The 15,087-nt window shown below is 59.0% G+C and overlaps 1 non-coding gene across 1 annotated transcript; it reads right to left on the bottom strand.

Moving 5' to 3' along the window:
- Positions 1-2,977: 2,977 nt before the first annotated feature.
- On the bottom strand, positions 2,978-3,096 carry LOC131861564 (5S ribosomal RNA). Its single transcript, XR_009360636.1, has one exon. It is a non-coding gene; the product is annotated as a 5S ribosomal RNA (ribosomal RNA).
- Positions 3,097-15,087: the final 11,991 nt, after the last annotated feature.

The raw sequence follows: 15,087 nt of genomic DNA, 5'->3' as shown, positions 1-15,087 counted from the left end.
AGCGCCGCCTCTTTTTTTGTCGGAGCGTTTGGTGGGGTTTCTCGCATTGGCTCTTCCGAGGCCCGGTTGCCACCCTGGCGCGCACGAAGTCGGAAGTAGGGTTAATTGCCCGGGTGCGCACCTTTGCCAGGGTGGGCACCTTACCTGGGCTGCGCACCAGGGCGGGCTCAAGATGGCACGCGCGTTCCGTTTTTTTCACTATCTTTCAAAACGGAAATTTTAAAATCTCCTTTTTTTTTTGCCTTTTCTGGAAATTAGTGAAGGCAGCGCATCAAAGGTGCGCACCTCGCTGCCCACCTTGGTGTGCTCTGAGGTGCGCACCCGGGAGCGCTACGAAGTGTGCTCCAAGGTGCGGCGTGCACGTTGTCGGAGCCCGGTTTGCCCCGGGTGCGCACCTCGCCTGCACCTTGGCCGGGGTGGGCACCTTGGCTGGGTTTGCCCAGGGTGCGCTCCGAAGCGGGGTTACTGGAGCGCCCCCTCTTTTTTTGTCAGAGCGTTTGGTGGGGTTTCTCGCATTGGCTCTTCCCAGGCCCGGTTGTTGGGTGCGCTCCCACCCTGGCGCGCGCGAAGTTGGAAGTTGGGTTAATTGCCCGGGCGCGCACCTTCGCCAGGGTGGGCACCTTGGTGCGCACACCTTGGCTGGGCTGCGCACCAGGGCGGGCTCAAGATGGCACCAGCATTCCCTTTTTCTCACTATCTTTCAAAACGGAAATTTTAAAATCTCGTTTTTTTTTTGCCTTTTATGGAAATTAGTGAAGGCATCGCATCAAAGGTGCGCACCTCGCTGCCCACCTTGGTGTGCTCCGAGGTGCCCACCACGGTGCGCAACGCCGGTGCGAACCCGGGAGCGCCCCGATGTGTGCTCCAAGGTGCGGCGTGCACGAAGTCGGACCCCGGTTTGCCCCGGGTGCGCACCTCGCGTGCACCTTGGTGCGCACACCTTGGCTGGGTTGCGCGGCCTGGTGGGCACCATGGTGCGCACCAAGGAGCGCTCCGAAGTGTGCTCCAAGGTGCGGCGTGCACGAAGTCGGAGCCCGGTTTGCCCCGGGTACGCACCTCGCGTGCACCTTCGCCGGGGTGGGCACCTCGGCTGGGTTGCGCGCCCTGGTGCGCACCAAGGAGCGCTCCGAAGTGTGCTCCAAGGTGCGGCGTGCACGAAGTCGGAGCCCGGTTTGCCCCGGGTGCGCACCTTCGCCGCGGTGCGCACCATGGCGTGCACGAAGTCGGAGCCCGGTTTGCCCCGGGTGCGCACCTCGCGTGCACCTTCGGCGGGGTTGCGCGCCCTGGTGGGCACCATGGTGCGCACCAAGGAGCGCTCCGAAGTGTGCTCCAAGGTGCGGCGTGCACGAAGTCGGAGCCCGGTTTGCCCCGGGTGCGCACCTCGCGTGCACCTTCGGCGGGGTTGCGCGCCCTGGTGGGCACCATGGTGCGCACCAAGGAGCGCTCCGAAGTGTGCTCCAAGGTGCGGCGTGCACGAAGTCGGAGCCCGGTTTGCCCCGGGTGCGCACCTCGCGTGCACCTTCGCCGCGGTGGGCACCATGGCGTGCACGAAGTCGGAGCCCGGTTTGCCCCGGGTGCGCACCTCGCGTGCACCTTCGCCGGGGTGGGCACCTCGGCTGGGTTGCGCGCCCTGGTGCGCACCAAGGAGCGCTCCGAAGTGTGCTCCAAGGTGCGGCGTGCACGAAGTCGGAGCCCGGTTTGCCCCGGGTGCGCACCTCGCGTGCACCTTCGCCAGGGTGGGCACCTCGGTGCGCACACCTTCTCAATGTTTTCTTGCCTTTTCTGGAAATTGGTGAAGGCAGCGCATCAAAGGTGCGCACCTCGGTGTGCTCCGAGGTGCGAACCCGAGAGCGCTCCGAGGTGCCCACGAAGTCGAAAGTCGGGTTAATTGCATTGTTTTCCCCGGGTGCGCTCCGAGGTGCGCAACATCGGCGCGCACCAAGGAGGGCTCCGAAGTGTGCTCCAAGGTGCGCACGATGGCGTGCACCTCTGGTGCGCACGATTCGGAGCTCGGTTTGACCGGGGTGCGCACACCTTGGCTGGGTTGCGCACCTTTTGTGCGCTCCAAGGTGCGCACGAAGTCGGAGCTCGGTTTGCCCCGGGTGCGCACCTTCGCCAGGGTGCGCACCTTGATGCGCACGCCTTGGCTGGGCTGCGCACCTTGGTGGGCGCCATGGTGCGCACCTTTCGTGCGCTCCAAGGTGCGCACGAAGTCGGAGCTCGGTTTGCCCCGGGTGCGCACCTTGGTGGGCGCCATGGTGCACTCCGAGGTGCCCAAGATTGGTGCGCACCAAGGAGCGCTCCGAAGTGCGCTCCAAGGTGCGCGCGAAGTCGAAAGTTGGGTTAATTGTCCGGTTTGCCTCGGGTGCGCACCTTGCGTGCACCTTCGCCAGGGTGGGCGCCTTGGTGCGCACACCTTGGCTGGGCTGCGCACACCTTGGCACCCGCGTTTCCTTCATTTTAAATTTTTTTTTTTTACAATCTCTCAAGTGGGAAATTCTATAATCTCAACTTTTTTTGCCTTTTCAGGAAACTTTTGAATGGAGCGCATCATTGGTGCGCTCCGAAGTGTGCTCCAAAGCTCTCTCCAGCTGCGTGCACCTGCCCCGGCCGCGCACCCGGCCCCGCCCAGCTTCGCTCACCTGTCCCGGGCGTCTGGTGCGGAACCTTAGAGTAAGAAACATCACCGTGCACCTTGGCCAACGTGCGCGACTCGACCGAGCGCGCACTGGCCGAGGTGCACACCGATTTCACCTGGGTGCGCGCGCAGCACCTCGGGCGCACCGGGGTGCGCGCACAACGCCCGGGTTGCACCGTGGCCTGTGTGCTCGGGGCGCCTCGGGTGCGCGCTCGGTGTCGCCCCCGCGCGCGCGGTAGTGCGGGCAGCGCACCCCGGCCCGGCCCGGCCCCGACGAGAACGCAAACGGGCAAAAGGTTTATTCAAATAGCATTGCGACGCCCGGCGAAAAACTAAAAAAGGGTGCAACACCGGGACTTCCCGGGAGGTCACCCATCCCAGTACTACTCCGGCCCAAGCGCGCTTAACTGCGGAGTTCTGATGGGATCCGGTGCACTAACGCTGGTATGATCGCACCCGTTATGAGCTTGTCGCAGTGTGTACTTAGCAAACCGCGACCCACGTGCGAATCCACCCCGGCCACCCACCCCCGTCGAGGTGCACACCCTCCCTCGCGAAGTGCGCCCCGTTCGCCAAGTGTGAGCCCTGCCCGGGTGCGCGCACCTTGCTAGGGCGTCGGGTGTGCACCCGGCCCGGCCTACGTGCGTGCACCTGGAGGGGGCGTCGTGTGCGTGCAGTGTCCCGTCTGCAACGCGGTGCCCACACACCACCTCGGGCGCAACGACCTGCGCTCACATGTGGGCCGAGTGCACCTTGGTGCATGTTCGGGGCGCCTCGGGTGCACGCTCGATCTTGCCCCGGTGCACCAAGGCGCTCGGTTTGCCCCGGGTGCGCACTTGGTGCAAGGTGGGCACCCAAAATAGGGATCAAGCACCAAAACACAAGTTTCGGGATGCAAAATGGGACCCAAGGACCACAAATGCGTTCCAAGACCCATGATGGGTCCACGAGAACAAAAATGTGTTCCGAGACTTAATAAACAAATATTGGGTTTTAGGAGAAGAAACATGCTCTGATGCCCAAAACGAGAATCGACCCCGAAAAGGCCACAGGCCAAAAGTGGGATGCGAGACAAAAAAAAATGGGACCCGAGGACCAAAATTGGGTTCCCAGGTCGAAGACAGGGCAACCGGACAAGAAACGACCTCTAAGGCTCGAAATGAGTCCCGACGACTAAAACTTGACAAGAAGCACCCATCAGGCACCCAACTCGACACCCATGGGATGCCGACCCACCCGGGCTTCCACCTAGCACACCTTGGCACCCACCCACCCTCGCACCCAACCTCGCACCCAACTTAGCACCTTTGAACCCACATTGGCACTCACCCTGACCCTGGCACCTTGGAACCCACATTGGCACTCACCTTGACCCTGGCACCCACCTTTGCACTCACCTTGGGACCCACCCTGGCTCCCACCTCGGCACCCACCCAGACACCCACCTTGGTTCCTTGGCACCCACCTTGGATCCTTGGCACCCACCCCGACACCCACCTTGGCACGCAACTTGGCTACTTGCCACCCACCTTGGCTCCTTGACGCCCACCCCGACAACCACCCCGTGACCTACCCTGGCTAGGGTTGGTGCACACCCACCCTGGTGCCCACCTTGGCACCCACCCTATGACCCACCTTGGCACGCACCTTAGTACCCACCCCGTTACCCACCCTAGGACCCACCCCGTGACCCACCTTGGCCAGGGTGGGTGCACCCACCCTGGTGCCCACCTTGGCACCCACCCATCCTAGCACCCAGCCTGTGACCGGGCTTGGAACCCAACCTTGCACCCGCACCCGTCTTGGCCAGTGTGGGTGCGCACCCATCCTGGCACCCACGTTGTGACACACCCTTTAACCCACGCACCCTAGCACCCACGTTGGCACCCACCTTGGAACCCAACCTAGCAACTTGGCACCCACCCCGTGACCCACCTTGGCATCCACCATAGCAGTCGCCGACTTGGCACCCACCTCGGCACCCACCTTGACACTTGTGGACCCACCTTGCCACTCACCCTAGCATCGACCCATCCTAGCACCCACCCTGGCACCTTTGCACCCTAGCACTCACCCATCCTAGCACCTAACCTGTGACCCACCTTGACACTCACCCTCGCACCCACCTTGGAACCCAACCTAGCACCCACCCACCCTGACACCAACCCTAGCACCTACCCACCCTTGCACCCACCCTGTGACCCATCTTGGCACCCACCCATCCTACCACTCAACCTATCACCCACCTTCTCACCCACCTTGGCATCCACCTTAGCACCCACCCACACTGGCACCTTGGCACCCACCTCGGGCAAGGTGGGTGCACACCCACCCTGGCACCCAATTTAGAACCCACCGAGCATGTTACCCACCTTGGCACCCACATTGCAGCCCACCCTAGTACCCACCCTATGACCCACATTGGCATCCACACCCTAGCACCCAGGCACCTCGACACCCGCCTTGACACCCACCCTAGCACTGAACCTGTGACCCACCTTGGAACTCACCCTAGAACCCACCCACCCTGTGAACCACCTTGGCATCCACCTTAGCACCCACCCACCTTGGCACCCACTCTAGCACTCACCCATCCTAACACCCAACTTGTTACCCACCTTGGCACCCGCCCTCGCGTCCACCTTGAAACCCACCCTAGCACCCACCCACGCAGGAGCCCACCTTGGCACCCAACCTAACACCCACGCATCCTGGCACCCAACTTGTGACCCACCTTGGAACCCACCCTAGTACCCACCTTTGAACCCACTATATCACCAACCCACCTTGGCACCCACCCTATGACCCTCTTTGGAATCCACCCTAGCACGCACCCACCCTGGCACCCACCATGGAGCGCACCCTAGCACCCACCCACCTCGGCACGCACCTCAACACCCACCTTGGTGTGCGCACTGCGCCAACCTCTCAAAGACCCTATGTGGTGCGCTCCAAAGTGTACACCTTTGGTGCGCTCCAAGGTGCGCACCTTTGGTGCACACCGAGGTGCACACCAAAGTGTGCACCGAGGTGAGCACCAAAGTGCACTCCAGGGTGCACACCAAGGCGTGCACCTTTGGTGCGGTCAATGCAAACGAATTCGGAAGTTGGGGTCGATGTCCTAATCGCTGCTGCAGACTACACGTATGAGAATCGGACAAATAGCTTTATATAGGGGAGGTGTTGCGTTTGATGGGTCGACTCCCCTGGTTGTGTGCACTGCACCAACTTCAAAGACCCTGTCTTGTTTAAGAAGTCAAAAGTTGGGGTGGATGTCCTAATCATTGCTGCAGTCTACGCATGTATGAGAATCAGACAAATAGCTTATATAGGGGAGGTGTTGCATTCGGTGGGTTGACTCCCCTGGTTGTGCGCACTGCGCCAACCTCAAAGACCCCGCATAGCAGAAGAAGTCGGAAGTCGGATTTTGGTGAGCACCAAGGCGTGCACCTTTGGTGCGGTCAACGCAGACGAATTCAGAAGTTGGGGTGGATGTCCTAATCGTTGTTGCAGGCTACACATGTATGAGAATCAGACAAATAGCTTATATAGGGGAGGTGTTGGGTTTGATGGGTCAACTCCCTTGGTTGTGCGCATTACGCCAACCTCAAAGACCTTGTTTTCGTTAAGAAGTCAAAAGTTGGGGTCAATGTCCTAATGGCTCCTGCAGGCTACACATGTATGAGAATCGGACAAATAGCTTATATAGGGGAGGTGTTGGGTTTGATGGGTCGACTCCCCTGGTTGTGCGCATTACGTCAACCTCAAAGACCTTGTTTTCGTTAAGAAGTCAAAAGTTGGGGTCGATGTCCTAATTGCTCCTGTAGACTACACATGTATGAGAATCAGACAAATAGCTTATATAGGGGAGGTGTTGGGTTTGATGGGTTGACTCCCCTAGTTGTTCGCATTACACCAACCTCAAAGACCTTGTTTTCGTTTAGAAGCCGAAAGTTGGGGTCGATGTCCTAATTGCTCCTGCAGGCTACGCATGTATGAGAATCAGACAAATAGCTTATATAGGGGAGGTGTTGGGTTTGATGGGTCGACTCCCCTGGTTGTGCGCATTGCGCCAACCTCAAAGACCCTGCATTGCGGATGAAGTCGAAAGTCAGAGTTTGGTGTGCTACAAGGTGTGGTCGAAGGTGCTCACCTAGGTGTGCACCTTTGGAGCACAGGAAAAGTGCCCTCCAAAAGTGCGCACCTTTGGAGTGCACAAAAGTGCCCTCCAAAAGTGCGCACCTTTGGAGCGCAGAAAAGTGCCCTCCAAAAAGTGCCCTCCAAAAGTGCGCACCTTTGGAGCGCAGAAAAGTGCCCTCCAAAAAGTGCCCTCCAAAAGTGCGCACCTTTGGAGCGCAGAAAAGTGCCCTCCAAAAAGTGCCCTCCAAAAGTGCGCACCTTTGGAGCGCAGAAAAGTGCCCTCCAAAAAGTGCCCTCCAAAAGTGCGCACCTTTGGAGCGCAGAAAAGTGCCCTCCAAAAAGTGCCCTCCAAAAGTGCGCACCTTTGGAGCGCAGAAAAGTGCCCTCCAAAAAGTGCCCTCCAAAAGTGCGCACCTTTGGAGCGCAGAAAAGTGCCCTCCAAAAAGTGCCCTCCAAAAGTGCGCACCTTTGGAGCGCAGAAAAGTGCCCTCCAAAAAGTGCCCTCCAAAAGTGCGCACCTTTGGAGCGCAGAAAAGTGCCCTCCAAAAAGTGCCCTCCAAAAGTGCGCACCTTTGGAGCGCAGAAAAGTGCCCTCCAAAAGTGCGCACCTTTGGAGCGCACAAAAGTGCCCTCCAAAAGTGCGCACTTTTGGTGCGCACCAAGGCGCTGGTTCGGTCGTTGCAGGCGAGTTCGGAAGTTGGGGTCGATGTCCTGAGCGGAGGTGCAAACTACACAGGTGTCGGAATCGGACAAATAGCTTATATAGGGGAGGTGTATGCTTCGATGGGTCGACTCCCCAGGTTGAGCGCACCGCGCCAACCTCAAAGACCCTACGGTATGGATGAAGTCGGAAGTTGGGTCCGATGACCGATTCGATTAGTAGGTATGCTCATGAGGTCGGAATTTGGGTCCGATGACCTGCCATGTGCAGGAAGGCGAATGTTGACACTGTGCGTTGCAAGGTGCACACCAAGGCGCTAGTGCGGTCTTTTTAGTCGAGTTCGGAAGTTGGGGTCGATGTCCTGATCGGAGGTGCAAGCTACACAGGTGTGGGAATCGGACAAATAGCTTATATAGGGGAGGTGTATGCTTCGTTGGGTCGACTCCCCGGGTTGAGCGCACCGCGCCAACCTCAAAGACCCTACGGTATGGATGAAGTCGGAAGTTGGGTCCGATGACCGATTCGATATGTAGGCATACTCGCGAGGTCGGAATTTGGGTCCGATGACCTGCCACGTGCAGGAAGGCGAATGTTGGCACTGTGCGTTGCAAGGTGCGCACCAAGGCGCTGGTTCGGTCGTTGGAGGCGAGTTCGGAAGTTGGGGTCGATGTCTTGATCGGAGGTGCAAACTACACAGGTGTGGGAATCGGACAAATAGCTTATATAGGGGAGGTGTATGCTTCGTTGGGTCGACTCCCCGGGTTGAGCGCACCGCGCCAACCTCAAAGACCCTACGGTATGGATGAAGTCGGAAGTTGGGTCCGATGACCGATTCGATATGTAGGCATACTCGCGAGGTCGGAATTTGGGTCCGATGACCTGCCATGTGCAGGAAGGCGAATGTTGGGACTGTGCGTCGCAAGGTGCGCACCAAGGCGCTGGTGCCGTCGTTGCAGTCGAGTTCGGAAGTTGGGGTCGATGTCCTGGTCAGAGGTGCAAACTACACAGGTGTGGGAATCGGACAAATAGCTTATATAGGGGAGGTGTATGCTTCGATGGGTCGACTCCCTGGGTTGAGCGCACCGCGCCAACCTCAAAGACCCTACAGTATGGATGAAGTCGGAAGTTGGGTCCGATGACCGATTCGATACGTAGGCATATTGGCGAGGTCTGAATTTGTGTCCGATGACCTGCCATGCGCAGGAAGGCGGAATTTGGGTCCGATGACCGAGTTGATGGCGTGCCATGCGCAGAAAGGCGGAATTTGGGTCCGATGACCGAGTTGATGTTGATGGCCCGCCATGCACAGGAAGGCGGAATTTGGGTCCGATGACCGATTTGAAGGCGTGCCATACGCAAAAAGGCGGAGTTTGGGTCCGATGACCGAGTTGATATTGATGGCCCGCCATGCGCAGGAAGGCGGAATTTGGGTCCGATGACCTGACATACGCATGGAGTCCGACTCGGGGGCCGATGTTCGATTCGATGACTTGCATTGTGGGTAAAGTCGGAAGTTGTGGTCTTTGACCCGATTCGATGACCAGACTTCGGCTGCTTGAGAATCGGACAAATAACTTATATAGGGGAGGTAGTGTTCTCGAGCATCCTCCCCCCGTGCCCGTTTATGTCGATTGATGCTGGTGCTCGACTGGTTGGAGCGCTCGGATGCAAAAATCTTGCACCAGGATTTATCGATTGTGATGGACACGGCAAGTCTCCTGATTGCTATGCAGGAGCTCATCGTGAATCTCTATGCGGCCTTGGTATGGACTTGACCTGCGGAATGGTTCGGCAATGGTAGTCGCTCCAACACGTCCTTGCAATGGCCACAGAGGTGATTCGACTAGAGCTCCAGTCTAGCTTTTGGGTTGCTTGGCGGACTGGTATAGCCGCGATCGAGTTCCGGCCATGAACGTTTTAGATAGCTCTTGGGCTTTCTGGGACGGAAGTCGGAAGTTTGGGCTGTTGTCCGATTTGATGACCATTCTTCGGATGTGTGAGAATCGGACAAATAACTTATATAGGGGACTGTGTTGTCTCACGCAGCCCCCTCCGTGCCCCTCTATCTCGACCGATGTTGGTGCTTGAAAGGGTTGGGATCGCTCGGATTTATAAACGTGCACCACCATTTGTCGAGTGTGAGGGACGCGGCAGGTCTCCTAAATGCTATGCGGGCGCTCTCTGAGAATCTCTATCCGGCCTCGACACAGACTAGTCTTGCTGAATGGTTTGGCACTGGTAGTCGATCCAACACGTCGTTGTTGTGGCCGCCTAGGCGATTCGATTCGAGCCCCCGTCTAGCTTTTGGGTTGCTTGGCGGATTTTGCCCTATCCGCAAGTGAGCTCGGTCCCTAAACGTTCGAGAAACCCGATTGCTATGCGCCGACTCTCTTTCTTGCGAGCCTCCATCTAGCTTTTGGGTCTCTACGGAACGGAAGTCGGAATCTGGGACCGTTGTTTGATTCGACGAGGCAGACTACGGTTGTGCGAGAATCGGACAAATAACTTATATAGGGGAGGTGTTGACTGGAGCATTCTCCCCCGTGCCCCTCTAACTCGACCAATGCTGGCGCTCGAACGGTGGTAGCGCTCGGATTTTCATTGAGCGCCAGCATTGGTCGATTTAGAGGGGCATGCGAGATTCCCGAATGCTATGCGAGGGCTCTAACGGAAATGTCTATTGGTTTCGGTATGGATGCAATTGCGAGTGGTTCGGCAAAGGTAGTCGTTCCGATGCGTCCATGTCGTGGCCAAATCGATAATTCGATTTGAGCCCTCGTATAGCATTTGGGTCTCTCGATGTGATTCCGCATTCCAGTCCCTTTGGGCACTGCTTGAGCCGCATCCCAGGGGGTTCCCTTCCCAATAATCTGCCTCGCAACCCGATTGCTATGCGGTGAGGCTCCTCGGCCGCCTCGGAACTATCTGTGTATCAGACGCATCGCGGGATAAGGGGTTGGCAACGGTAGTCGCCCCAAGCGCGTCCGATGCTTGGACCATTCCGAGGCGGCCCTGAAGCCTCTTCCGTCTAGCCGTTGGGTCCTTCTCGCCGCATCCCTCGCCTCGCACCCCGATTGCTATGCGGTGAGGCTCCTCGGCCGCCTCGGAACTATCTGTGTATCGGACGCGTCGCGGGATAAGGGGTTGTCACTGGTAGTCGCCCCAAGCGCGTCCGATGCTTGGACCATTCCGAGGCGGCCCTGAAGCCTCTTCCGTCTAGCCGTTGGGTCCTTCTCGCCGCATCCCTCGCCTCGCACCCCGATTGCTATGCGGTGAGGCTCCTCGGCCGCCTCGGAACTATCTGTGTATCGGACGCGTCGCGGGATAAGGGGTTGTCACTGGTAGTCGCCCCAAGCGCGTCCGATGCTTGGACCATTCCGAGGCGGCCCTGAAGCCTCTTCCGTCTAGCCGTTGGGTCCTTCTCGCCGCATCCCTCGCCTCGCACCCCGATTGCTATGCGGTGAGGCTCCTCGGCCGCCTCGGAACTATCTGTGTATCGGACGCGTCGCGGGATAAGGGGTTGTCACTGGTAGTCGCCCCAAGCGCGTCCGATGCTTGGACCATTCCGAGGCGGCCCTGAAGCCTCTTCCGTCTAGCCGTTGGGTCCTTCTCGCCGCATCCCTCGCCTCGCACCCCGATTGCTATGCGGTGAGGCTCCTCGGCCGCCTCGGAACTATCTGTGTATCGGACGCGTCGCGGGATAAGGGGTTGTCACTGGTAGTCGCCCCAAGCGCGTCCGATGCTTGGACCATTCCGAGGCGGCCCCGAAGCCTCTTCCGTGTAGCCGTTGGGTCCTTCTCGCCGCATCCCTCGCCTCGCACCCCGATTGCTATGCGGTGAGGCTCCTCGGCCGCCTTGGAACTATCTGTGTATCGGACGCGTCGCGGGATAAGGGGTTGTCACTGGTAGTCGCCCCAAGCGCGTCCGATGCTTGGACCATTCCGAGGCGGCCCCGAAGCCTCTTCCGTGTAGCCGTTGGGTCCTTCTCGCCGCATCCCTCGCCTCGCACCCCGATTGCTATGCGGTGAGGCTCCTCGGCCGCCTTGGAACTATCTGTGTATCGGACGCGTCGCGGGATAAGGGGTTGTCACTGGTAGTCGCCCCAAGCGCGTCCGATGCTTGGACCATTCCGAGGCGGACCTGAAGCCTCTTCCCTCTAGCCGTTGGGGCTTTCTCGCCGCATCCCTCGCCTCGCACCCTGATTGCTATGCTGTGAGGCTCCTCGGCCGCCTTGGAACTATCTGTGTATCGGACGCATCGCGGGATAAGGGGTTGGCAGTGGTAGTCGCCCCAAGCGCATCCGATGCTTGGACCATTCCGAGGCGGCCTTGCAGCCTCTTCCGTCTAGCCGTTGGGGCCATCTCGCCGCATCCCCCACCTCGCACCACGATTGCTATGCGGTGAGGCTCCTTGGCCGCCTCGGAACTATCTGTGTATCGGACGCATCGCGGGATAAGGGGTTGTCACTGGTAGTCGCCCCAAGCGCGTCCGATGCTTGGACTATTCCGAGGCGGCCCTGCAGCCTCTTCCGTCTAGCCGTTGGGGCCATCTCGCTGCATCCCCCACCTCCTCGGCCGCCTCGGAACTATCTGTGTATCGGACGCATCGCGGGATAAGGGGTTGGCAGTGGTAGTCGCCCCAAGCGCGTCCGATGCTTGGACTATTCCGAGGCAGCCCTGCAGCCTCTTCCGTCTAGCCTTTGGGGCCATCTCGCCGCATCCCTCGCCTCGCACCCCGATTGCTATGCGGTGAGGCTCCTCGGCCGCCTGGGAACTATCTTCGTATCGGACGCATCGCGGGATAAGTGGTTGTCACTGGTAGTCGCCCCAAGCGCGTCCGATGCTTGGACTATTCCGAGGCGGCCCTGTGGCCTCTTCCGTCTAGCCGTTGGGGCCATCTCGCCGCATCCCCCACCTCGCACCCCGATTGCTATGCGGTGAGGCTCTTCGGCCGCCTTGGAACTATCTTCGTATCGGACGCATCGCGGGATAAGGGGTTGTCACTGGTAGTGGCCCCAAGCGCGTCCGATGCTTGGACTATTCCGAGGCGGCCCTGCAGCCTCTTCCGTCTAGCCGTTGGGGCCATCTCGCCGCATCCCCCACCTCGCACCCCGATTGCTATGCGGTGAGGCTCCTCGACCGCCTTGGAACTATCTTCGTATCGGACGCATCGCGGGATAAGGGGTTGTCACTGGTAGTCGCCCCAAGCGCGTCCGATGCTTGGACTATTCCGACGCGGCCCTGTGGCCTCTTCCGTCTAGCCGTTGGGGCCATCTCGCCGCATCCCCCACCTCGCACCCCGATTGCTATGCGGTGAGGCTCCTCGGCCGCCTTGGAACCATCTTCGTATCGGACGCATCGCGGGATAGGGGGCTGTCACTGGTAGTCGCCCCAAGCGTGTCCGATGCTTGGACCATTCCTAGGCGGCCCTGAAGCCTCTTCCGTCTAGCCGTTGGGGCCTTCCCGCCCCATCCCTCGCCTCGCACCCCCGATTGCTATGCGGTGAGGCTCCTCGGCCGCCTTGGAACCATCTGTGTATCGGACGCATCGCGGGATAAGGGGTTGGCACTGGCAGTCGCCCCAAGCGCGTCCGATGCTTGGACCATTCCGAGGTGGCCCTGAAGCCTCTTCCGTCTAGCCGTTGGGGCCTTCCCGCCCCATCCCTCGCCTCGCACCCCGATTGATATGCGGTGAGGCTCCTCGGCCGCCTTGGAACTATCTGTGTATCGGACGCATCGCGGGATAAGGGGTTGGCACTGGTAGTCGTCCCAATCGCATCCGATGCTTGGACCATTCCGAGGCGGCCCTGCAGCCTCTTCCGTTTAGCCGTCGGGGCCTTCCCGCCGCATCCCTCGCCTCGCATCCCGATTCCTATGCAGTGAGTCTTCTCGGCCGCCGCGGAACTATACCTGTTATTGCTACTGCATCCTTCGGCTGGTAACCTCCTCTGCCGCCTTGGAACGTTCTCTTTGTCGGACGCGTCGCGGGATAAGGGGTTGGCACTGGTAGTCGCCCCAAGCGCGCCCGATGCATAGACCGCTCCGAGTCGACCTTGCTTTCAGCCTCTCACATGCATAGACCTCTCTGAGTCGACCCTGCAGCCTCTCACGTTTAGCCTTTGGAATCTCGCCTCACAACATGATTGCTATCCTTGATGCATCCCTTGCCTCGAGCCCTGATTGCTTTCTTGGCTGCATCCCTCCTCTCCTCACAGCCCGGTTGTCATCACTGCTTCATCCGTCGCTTCATGCATTCTGGCTGCTGGGCCCTTCCCACCGCACACCTCGATTGCTATCTCTTCTGCATCACACACCCCGATTGCTATCTCTGCTACATCCCTCGGCTCTCACTTCTGCATCCTTCGCCTCACACCTCGATTGCTATCAATGCTGCATCCGTAACCTCACACCCCGATTGCTATGCGGGGAGGCTCCTTGGCCGCCTTGGAAATTTCTGTGTGTCGGACGCACCGCGGGATAAGGGGTTGGCACTGGTAGTCGCCCCAAGTGCGCCCGATTCTTAGACCGCTTCGAGGTGACCTCGTAGCCTCTTTCGTCCAGGCTTCCTGCCTTCAACGCCCTTTTTACACCTCGATTTCTATGCGCGGGCTCGTTGGCGTCTATCACCTCTCTGCGAAGAGTGGCACGATGATTGTTGGGGTAAATCGTAGCAGTCCGATCTCTGGCCTTGGGCCATTGTGAGGGCTGATCGATTTCCTGTGCGCATCTCGTGTTCGCCCAGTAACAGACTCGACGACTTGTAATCGGTCTTGTTCCCGATTGTTCCTGGAGGTAGTCTTCGGAACTCTTGGATTTGACCTGTCACTCGAACTGTCCTCTTCCGAGGATGCTTGTGTGTGTGTGCTTGTGCCATTTCCTTGGCGGTATTAACGAGATATTAAAGAGCGGAGTGAGTGCCTCGCCCAGCTATGTTTGGGGCTCTCACTCCCTTACCCGGTGTGCGACCGCTTTGCACGTAGGTTGCGGAGCATCGCGACTCTTTCGATGTTTGGCGGTTGTCTTCCGGTGATGCGTTGGTCCCGAAGTGCACGTTACTAGCATTTCTGCCATTGTTCTCGATCTTTGGCACGTTCCTTCGTTGCAATTGGATATATATCTCCGTTTATACGCGCAGGCTTCTCCCGCCTATTCAGCGCTGTCCCACTCTCAGCACTCTCGTGGTCTCCTTGGCTTCTCTCTCCCGTGAGCGAGCTCTCTTCTCGAGTCTTTTCCATGTCCCATGGAGGTTGCCTTGCGAAATTCGGGCACACAAACGTGACCGGATAAGAGCGGAATTGCCTATGAGGAGAAGCTCACCTTAGGGAGCAGCAATGCCGAGTGTTTCGACAGAGGGTAGAGGGGGCGTTGTTTGGGCGGTTGCACAAAAGAGTGCTACGTTTGCACTGAAGGTTGCTTCTTCGTCTCCGACGAACTCTTCGAGGCAAAAAAGCTTGTTTACGGGGTCGAGGTGGGACTGTTCGTGCGAGTTGCGCCACCAAAAGTGCGTAGGGGGCATATACCTGGGAAATGGATGTCTCTGAGTGGCCTTACTCGGTCGCGTGCACGGTGCATTCTCTAACGGCAGGACTGTCGCGAGCATGTGCGGTTCGGATGTTTTCGGGTAAAGGGTTCCGTACGGGATGTTCTTCC

This window comes from Cryptomeria japonica, unplaced genomic scaffold, assembly GCF_030272615.1.
Source record: "Cryptomeria japonica unplaced genomic scaffold, Sugi_1.0 HiC_scaffold_26, whole genome shotgun sequence".
In the NCBI taxonomy this organism is placed as follows: Eukaryota; Viridiplantae; Streptophyta; class Pinopsida; order Cupressales; family Cupressaceae; genus Cryptomeria; species Cryptomeria japonica.
Note: the sequence above shows the minus strand (reverse complement) of the source record. Positions and strands in the feature narration are given on the sequence as shown.